Source organism: Neltuma alba, unplaced genomic scaffold (genome assembly GCF_004799145.2).
Source record: "Neltuma alba isolate B1F8T4 unplaced genomic scaffold, ASM479914v2 tig00013702_pilon, whole genome shotgun sequence".
NCBI classification, from domain to species: Eukaryota; Viridiplantae; Streptophyta; class Magnoliopsida; order Fabales; family Fabaceae; genus Neltuma; species Neltuma alba.
This window is the reverse complement of record NW_021637863.1, coordinates 47363-54954: the sequence shown is the minus strand read 5'-3', so window position 1 is coordinate 54954 and position 7592 is coordinate 47363. Positions and strand designations below refer to the sequence as shown.

The following is a 7592-nucleotide window of genomic DNA, read 5'->3' as shown; positions in this document are numbered from 1 at the left end:
CCATTCCTCATATGTTGCCTCTGGTTCCATGCCCATACTGAAAAAAAGAAGCACGTTCTTGCATTTAATTTTTAAGAAAAAAGTCAATTATATTTTTTTTAACCAAAAAAGTCAATTAATTTATATGAAAGATTGGTACAGACAAACAGTCGTACATAAAACAGCATCATAAAACCAAACATCAACTTATTATTAAGTTAACTAGGCAAAACACAGGACACAACTACTATAATCATCATAACGAACAGCCAAACGTTCATGGCATCGCCCACTCAGATGGAAATACTATTTGGGATACCCTTGCCAGTGAGCCCCGATTCACTATTAGGATAGAGCAACGTGTAAGGCATATTAATAGGACCATATCGATTTTTGAGTTTCACATCATTGTTGTCTCTTTCAATTCTTTCCTCAATTTTTCTTATTCTTTCTCTGAACCTCTCAAATGCCTCTATTGCCTCTCTTTATCTGATATCCAATCAGATAAGTTGTCAGCTTGTCCAAGGTATGCCTCAGTAAAAGAATGCCTGGACAAGATAGCTAACACTGCAATCACATTGATTGCTTGGTCCTTGGAATTAATGGTTCTCAAGAAAACTTTCTCTGGGTCATTCTCAAGCTCCTTATATTCAGGAGTACCCTTTTGAGGCATGTAACGTCTAGTGATAGTTGGACGATTTAGGATATAGCCCCCATATGGGTATTGTCCAAAATTAACAGCTGCATGAAGGCCTGAAGTAATCCATATCAGAATTGCAGGATTCTATCAAGTCTTTACGAGTTTTCATTTTGGGCCACCTTTGATCATCTTTCTTATCACCATGACCAACCTGAACGAGTTCCTTCCACCATGATTGAAGTTCACTGTCTTGTTGAACAGTTTCATCTGACTCGTAACAAATGCGGCAGTAATCTTGGACCCAAGTCTTGATCGCAAACCATATATCTAGTCCATCAACAGCATAAGGGTAATCCTTAATGACAAGATTAAGGCCGTGAGGAGAAGTTGAATCCTCAGTTGCCATTCCCCTAAATCAAGCAAGAAAATAGCATCAAATTACATATGATGTGATATAGAATCAAGGAGTGTTTTTCTGATATATTTACCTCTTAAGAATGTCAACTGGCAGTGCTTGATCTGTAAAACCCCAATTCTTGTAAACCTTAGATGAAAGCTCCATAGAATATCTTCCTGGCAAAAATGTTGACTCTATAATGCCATTTGCATTGACGAGAAATTGTCTAGCAAGAGCATTTATCTTCATAGTATCTGTGAAGTGTGGAGCTAGAAGTTTGTAAACAGGATGAATCACACTAAGTTGTCGATTTGTTGCGATAACGAAAGGCTCAACGACAGCATGAGTGTGTAACCTGTGTGATTGATGTAAAAATATTAGAATAGTCATCTTTGGAAAGGAGAAAAATTAAGATGCATGCAAAAAACTAAAAAATTATAAATACCAATGGCTGATTAGTTGATGATAATTCGAGTCGTTCGTCACAACATAGGTTTTAGCCAACATCCAAACCCATTTCTCTACGCCTTGTTCAGCAGGCAAGTAGACTTGAGGAGTCCCATCACGATCACCCTCTTGAGGCAAACTTAGCTCAATTGCTAGAGGTTTTAAAGTCCCATCATTTTGCAAGAAAAGAATTGTCCTAGTGGCAAATGCTCTAGGGTGAACTTTTGAACTGATATCATCACAAGCTGTTGTGTTTATATGCCGCAAATATGAAATGAAATCGTCATAGTAATCCAGTACAAATAATTTCTTGTCCTTTATTGCCTGATGAATCAAATGCATAAAAATTGTTCTTAATATAGAGACCATATGTATAGGAAATAAGTTGAACTCGACCAGTTCTAAAGCAAAATACTGTTCTGGAGGAATAAAGAAAAAGGTTTTAGGTTCAATTACCTGCTTTACAGATAGCCCTTCTAGATTTTTCTGGAGATCATCTTCATGATTTTGCAGATGGTACCATCTACCTTGCTTTTAATAGGCCAGTCCTGCAAAAAAACGGATAAGTCTCCATGTAAACCTGATTTTGCAAATTGTACCATCTACCTTTCCCGACAAGGTTATCATATGCATGATACTTGATATATAATTGAACAAATTAGACTTCAAAGCAAGTTTTTATTATCCACAAAAACTCCATTTTCTTTCATTTGATATATCATCTTCACTTGTTTTGCATATGCATGGTACCATCTAACTATTGACATCAAGTAATTAGGCTTACTTGGAGACAACAAATTTTGACAGGATTCACTCCAGCAAGCATCTCTCTTGTGAATTCTTCATCTTTCATCCATGCATTTTTATTATCTGCAAGAGAATGATGATTCTCAGAAAAACTTATTTAATCAGTCATTTAATTCCCTATTCCCATTATGTATATGATTCAGAATTCTCAATGCTTGTGCATCATAAATGATACAGACTTTTCACACACTCATACACATGGCATACCTCTAATCACCTGAGGCTTTTGAAATCTGAGCAATTCATCTCCATCAATTCGGAAAACTTCCTTTAATTTTTGGAGTGGAAGAACGCTACTTACGGCCAAAAGTAAAGCCTTTGGCAACTTAAATCCACCTTCGTAGAGATTAAGAACCTCCTCAAAGGTATCAAACTCTTCAGCAAGACGAGCTTTCAAAGCAGGTTTGAAAACCTTAGTGACAGATTTGAATCCAAAAGTGACAAAGTCTGCATTCTTCAATGGAGAAAATTCTTCGTCTCTTGGAACGTAATTTGCGCCCAAAAATGTCACTCTGCTTTCATAATCTGGTAAAATGATGTATTAATAAGCCAATTAGAAGAATGGCGAATTTGGAAACTACCAATTAATATCATTGAATGTTATAGGCTATTGAACAAAATTCCTCTCAACATCAATCGAAGAGATAATCATTGGTTATCAATATATCTCCTTCATTTCACCCAAAAAACAAAACAAAAAAAAAAAAATACATCTCCTTTAAACCTTGAGTTATATGAAGACAACTCCATAATTTGTATTTTATGTCATGTGACATGTGAAGGTTGTTCATAGAAATACGTACACAAGGATGTTTCATTGCCATTTTTTTTTTCCAGATAAGGGCATAGTTGTTGGCTTATAATCCAAAATTTAATAATGATGTTTATGTGCAATTCAACCTATGTAATTGCAGATGATAATTAAATCTTAATGAAAATCAACACTAGAAACCTAACCTTTCTGTACTGACGACCTTCCAGTTCGTCCTCGACGAGGGTAAGGATATTTAATTTCCCCTCCAACGGTCCCTCCAAGAATCGGACGTTTATACTTTTTTGGACAGTTCAAGTCATTATAAGTAGCATAATCATAGACCCTGTCACGTTCTTCAAGTTGCCTATTTCCAATTCCATCCCCTCTCAATTTGGATAATTCTTCATCTCTATATCTTCGGAGCGGATCTGGTGTTTTACCAGGAAGATATGTCTGCAATGCATTGGACAAACTTTATTTCTCGTTAGATATATTTTGGGTTAAGGTTCATATCCATATCTTAGCATGTTTCCAGATTCGTTTAGTGTTTTGTGGTTCATCTAATAGCACCATAAAATATGTTCTCAGGTGTGTCCGACGCTTTAAAATATTTTGTGCTTTATACAGTAACCTGAAATATGTTTTCAAGTACACTCTCAACACCTTAATTTTTTGGCAAAATTGCACTAAAATATGATTTAAGGTGTTAAATGTGTCTGAAAAAATACTTTAGAGTCTTGCATCAACTAGAAAATACTTTAATTACTAGACACATATAAAAAAATATTTTAGAATACTGGATAAACCACATAATACTTTAAAGTACTAAACACATCTAGAAGAGTACTTGAGAGTGCTGGATCAATTTAAACCATATATTTTCAACTGAATAATTAACAAAATAATATATGAACAGTCTACTTCACCTTAAAAGTTGAGGTTGTATTACCTTGTTGCTGAAGAATATGCGACCGTCTTCGTATCTATTTGTAGGGTAAACCCAAGAATTGCAAGGAAAGTGGATTTCACTTTCACCGACGAGTGGAACATTCTTTAGTGTCAAACTTATAAGAAAGAACTCGTTGGGATGCTTATTCTTAACCAGAATTGCTCCTGGAATCCCTACTTCTTCTTCCCCATTCAAAGTGTACATTGAATTCAAATTTTTCAGCCGTCAGATTTGGGGCTTTAGTAATCCAGTTTTCCAGATATGCTGGCTTCCCAATTTTCCCTTTAGCTCCCCTTTCTACAAAATAAAAGTTTTTAAACCATGAATTAAAGCTTCATATTGAATACATTGATACTATAATTATTAAACAGTAAAGGGTGTTCTAGTAATTTTATATGCCAAAAGACATTTAACGCTCGATATTCAGTTTGTCGATAATATGAGTTGGCGGGAAAATAAAAAAAGATATTCATGTTTTAAGGAGAGGGAGGAGAGAGAAATTTTAATAAGTTCAATTTAAAAAATTTAAGAAATTAGAATCTTTTGCATGTCTTATAACATAACATATTTTATTTAAAGTATTAATTTTTACTACCTAATATACTTAATTAATTATAATGCTTTCTAACTATTAACCAAATTCTTCTAACTAGTATTTTTTATTTAGGAAAATTTTTAAATTTACAAGAAAAAAGTGAATTTAACTAATTAACTTATTGAACTTACATAGTAGTTAATTAGAGCCTATAAAAAGGAGTGGAGGGGAGGGAATAATAAACAAATGAAATTTCCCCTTCACGATATTTATCCCCTTTAACTGAAATCTCAAATGATATATATAGGGCTTTGAAAGATGAAAATTTAACTTTTTATTATTATCCAAATGGAGAAAACTCGTCTTTTCTCCTTTAGTTTCCCCCCTTCTTTACTTTGAATCCAAACATAGGATAAAACTATGGTACCTTTTCTTATTATAGGCTATACTTTTAGTTAATTCACACAAACTAGAAGTGAAAGTCAACTCATTAAATTTGTTTTAACTTAATAAAATTTTTCAAACTTTACCCCTATATCAATGAATTTTGAAGAAGAAAGAAAAATACAAAAACCCACATAATTAAGCATTTAACTATAGAGGTAAAATTGGCAAATAAGCATTAATGACCGTTTAAGTGATTTAGGGAGAGTTTGGAAACCCTCAGAAACACTTTTTTTTTCTTGGGTCCAAAACCCTTAGAAGCACTTTAAAAAGTTCAAACAAAACTTCTCACAGATACTTGCTTCAAAAACAGTAAAATTACTCTCAAAATGCTAATTTAAAAAAATTAATCATTCTAGACGGCATCATAAATGCGAAATTGAGAAAGCTAAGTAAACAAATGTGAAAGAGCTAACCTCGGTCAAATTTAGAAGCACTGACGAAGTGGATAGATACGCCTCGGCCTAAGCACTCACTGGCACGATCCAATAAAGACACTCCAACGTCAGTAAAGTCGAAGGAGTTTTTCTTCTTCACTAACACCACACTCCCTTCGATCTGTTTTCCCTTTCTGCTGCCTAAGAGACTAGACAACATTGTCACCTTGTCGAGGAGACACTGAAAAGCAAAACAATTTAAGCTGAAGATGATGGCAAAAGACGACTAATCACAGGTTGTTGTAATTAAGTGACAAGGTTCAGTGGGTATTAATAGAGAGAAAGAGAAAGAGAGAGAATTTTAACGAATAAAAAAAAGACTTGTTGAAGTCAATGATATATGTAAATTAATTAAGTTTACATTGGGACTGAGATTTATAGGATTAACGAGTTTCATGGGACTATGCTACCTGTGATCATATGATTTGCTGTCTAATTTCGATAAAAATTAAACAGGAAGTACGTGGTCGTGCGAGATTAAGGCATCATTTTCTATGAATATAAAAACAATGAAGATATATTTTACAAAGTGTCACGAGTCGAAATTTGAATATAAAATTCCTCAAGTAGATTGTCCCAACAACCATATGTATAATATTGTTGCTTTTCTGGCAATTAAAAGAACCACAAATCAATGATAATATATTAATGGATTAATTAATTCATTTCTCATTGATGAGACTGAGGTTTGGTTTTACGTTTGATGTTCAGTAAAATCTGAAAACTGAATTGAGTACATTTTTGACACCAAACCAAAATTTAAAAAGAGAAAACAACCAACTTATTTCAATTATGTTTTGGGTTTGGTTGGTTTTGAAAAGCAAAAAAAAAAAGAAAAAGGGCACATTAGTGATGATGGAATTCCATTGCTAAATCAGTTTAGTAACGAATCTTGTCCGTGATTAATTAATGACAATCTTTTTTGCGACGCAATTTATTAGTTCCGTGGCTAACATGAAAGAATTGTCTTGGATTTAGAATGGTGCTTCTCAAAAATATAAATGGGACACTGGGCCTTCAATTTGTTTTCATTGCAAACGTATGATTATGGAACCTGGACTTGGACAAAAACCAGAGGGCTGACGTTCTATCTTTAATTTTAGTCCTAACTGAAAGTTTTTCGTTCAATTAAAAAACCGATCACCAAATATGCATCTAACAAAAACAGAATAAAAAACTGAAAAATCGAAAAAAACCAACCTGAAAAACAAAATCAATTCATTTCGATTCAGTTTTCAGTTTCAGTTCAGTTTTACTTACCCTACTAACATTCATAGTGTTAACTTTGAGCCTTGGCTCAGAATTATTTTGGGAAAAGAAAAAAAAGAGTTTCAAGGGGGATATGCGACTTCTGAGCACACGAATTGCTGTCTAATGGCGACAAAAAGGAAGCACATGGTCGTGCGAGTGGAAGACTGGCAAGAATGAGATCAGAGAAAGAGACACAGAGTGAGAAAGAAAGAATGCTTCAGCCATACCCACTTTAATCCTTGACTGATCACGCATTCTCAAATAAAAGAGAATACATTAAATTAACGAAATTTTTCAATCTTACCGCAAATTTTTCTCTATTTACATTTGCAAATCATATTCATATTTCTTCCTTCTTTGTCTCTTTGTTATGAGAATTAAATGAGGATAAAATTATAAACAAGTATTAAATATACTCCAAGTAACTAACAATTAGAACTAGAGTAGCACAGTTAAATATCTACAACTATAACTAATTGCATACTACCTTCAGTTTTTAATATAAAAACTAATTTAATATTCAATTTAGTTCTAGATATAAAACTCAATTCACTTTGTCCCTTATATTTATCTATTTTTCTCAAAATAGTTCTTGTATTAGTTGCACATATTAAAGATTTTATCAAATTGTAATTCTAACTAATATATATGATTAGCAAAAGTATTTTGAAAAAAAATACATTTTGGTATAAAGTATATCGGTTAGCTCCTGTATTAAGAGACGGAGCCGGCATTTGATGTCTTAATCTTATCTTCTAACAAGGCATCATTTTCTAAAGTATATCGGGTAGTTTTATTAAAATTTGTGCCTGTAGTCAAAATTTGAATATAAAATTCTTCACTTGAATTGTCCCAGCTACCATATTTTATATATGAGGCCTTATCTACTATGATTGATGGAGGCAGTGTTGGAACGAGAAGGAGGGAGACTAGCGGGGCCATGGCCTCCAAA

At 33.4% G+C, this 7592-nt stretch overlaps 1 pseudogene; it reads right to left on the bottom strand.

Moving 5' to 3' along the window:
- Positions 1 to 250: 250 nt before the first annotated feature.
- On the bottom strand, positions 251 to 6664 carry LOC114738882 (linoleate 9S-lipoxygenase-like; annotated as a pseudogene).
- Positions 6665 to 7592: the final 928 nt, after the last annotated feature.